The sequence below is a fragment of the Lactuca sativa genome, chromosome 7, assembly GCF_002870075.4.
Source record: "Lactuca sativa cultivar Salinas chromosome 7, Lsat_Salinas_v11, whole genome shotgun sequence".
NCBI classification, from domain to species: Eukaryota; Viridiplantae; Streptophyta; class Magnoliopsida; order Asterales; family Asteraceae; genus Lactuca; species Lactuca sativa.
In genome coordinates, this window is record NC_056629.2 from 187,314,373 (window position 1) to 187,316,962 (window position 2,590).

The window sequence follows — 2,590 nt, forward strand, 5'->3', positions numbered from 1 at the left end:
TGGCAATTAGTCTTAATTGTTTAGACACACATATGAACTATCTAAGGCAAAGGTGTATAAGTTTAAGAGGCCTTGATAAAAGATTATCAAAGCATTAAGTATTAGAAACATGGACTTAAGAAATTCAATAGGTATTGCTTTTCTGAAAGTTAAGATGTTCATAAATACATGTCGAAGCTAGTGGGAGCATAAGTGTTATGTTTTATAGTAATCATCATGATAGTGGGAGCATAAAAGTTATGATTGTATGATTATTAAGGAAATTATTGCAAGGTTAGCAATATTAATTATAGAAAACAAGAGTCATACTTTGCAAAGTTGTAAGAGTTGAAAGGTTGTTTTGCTATAATTAAGGGAGAGAATATTATGCTTCATTTCAAATCTAAAGGATTAGGTTGAGAAATGTTAATAAACTTAGTCAAAGGTACATAGTGTGTTCTTAAAATTTTGATTATGATTACGACATTCCTCTTCACAATTCGAATTTTGAGAACATAGCAAATAAAACATTATGCGTCGTGTCCCATACGCTTCAGGTATAGGATCGATTGCAAATGCTTTAATGTTTGACCATTCTAAAATTTTCCAAATGTATAACACATTTAGAGGGAAAAAGGACTAGAATCAGTTTTGACTAAAATAATTAAACAACTATCAAAGGACAATCCAAAGTTCGACAAGGATTGGGCGCTTGTGAGTAGTTGGAAGCATGGTATTGGATGGACCATATCGACATTATTACGAATAGAAAAGATTCTATTAAGAATGAGTTGTCATATGGAAATTATGGAAATGTTTCCATACCGGATGGACCATATTGACATCATTACGAATAGATAAGATTCTATTAAGAATGAGTTGTCATATGGAAAATATGGAAGCGTGTCCATATTGGGAATTGAATATTGAAAATCTATGTCTAGATTAGAAACTTTTATGCAAAAGGATGTTCAAAGGAATGTACTTTGAGTGAGAGACATCATATCTAAGGAATTGTCTTGTAACAATCTCCGATAGAGGACTTTGTAATATCATTGGCAATAGTCTTTGTGACTTTGGTGCAGTGACATTACGAAAGGATAGTTGCAAAGAATGTTAGAATCTAGCATATTCTATAAGTAACAAGAATTTGATATTCTTTAACTTATGAAAAACGGATTTGGAGTTGTGAAATGAGAAGGATTGTAAATGTGTTCAATGTGATCTATTTCACAAAGTAAGAACCATAGGTAAACATTGTGTGCATGCTAGGAGCATGGGACAAGTGTTGGAATTCAAGTAAGAAGTTGATTACCCGAAACGACAAATAATGAGTAATCGATATGGTGATAAATAGAAGGTGTTTTATTTATACTCAAAGGTTTGAGGCCATATGGGATTAGTATTATTCTTGTGTTTCACTTTGCATGTTTTGACTTCCAGAATAATTGAGTTTATTAAGAATAATCGAATTATTCAAATGGGCCACAGTCATTCATATGTTGGAAGTAGATATGAATGAAGACTGTCGTGAATTGGTGTGTGGAATGTCTAGAAAAGTATTAGACATAAGCAAATGTTTGCTGCAACGTTCATGAGTGCTTATGAATATGATTTGAGCATTGGATTAAACCCATGCTCACTTGGATCACTCCATGAATTGTATCGCGAGTGATTGGTGAGACGATAACATCTTATATTCTTGAAACCGAGATGTGTGAGTTGTATCTTGCGAATCGGTTGCACATTGATAATATGTAAACACACTAGTAACTTGGTGTTATAAAACATATTGTTGTGTGTGATTCGGTGCGTGAGTGCAAGCGAGCATTGTATCAAAGTTTATCCATTCCTTTTATTCAAAGTAGGATAAAGGTGATATCTTTGGGCCCCTCGATGGTTTAGTGATGACAAACGTAAATGCTCGGCCGGGCTAGGGCTAATTTGATTTGTTCAATTAGTCTGTCGTCATAAATCAGAAATCGAGAAGTAGTACAAAGAGAATTATTTGAAATCATATCTCATATGATATCTAGAATGGAGGAATATATGATCCCTTATCTAAGGACACGCATATCTGATAGGATCAGAGTTGACAGCGGCTTTGGAAAGCTACGATTGAAGATCAGGATCCGAAGTCATATGCATAGTAGTTATTAGACTTATCCAAGTGGGAGACTGTTGGATTAGTGTCTAAGTCCATAACTATTTTGGTATGTACTTGACCCGATGGTGCATGGTACTTTTGGGTTGCCTTCACCAAAGCAACTTGATAGGATGAATTATGGAGAGAAAGGATTAAATATGATTTATTAATATATTATGGGAATAATATATTAAAGGAGAAATAATATTGTTTAATTAATATTAGTCAATAATTAATTGGTAATTAGTTTTGTGACTAAAAGAGATTAATTAAACTTAAGGGAATGGAATTGTAATTATAAGATAATTGCAATTTGGGCCATGGATTGTCTTGAATCAAGAGGTGGACGAATTCTTATGGGAAGCCCATAAGGAAATCGTCCAAGGGGCTTGATTAAAGGAGTCTATGGGTTGCTTAGGGCTTAAGCAACCAAATTAGGGTTTCCTTGTTAGATAACCCTAGTAG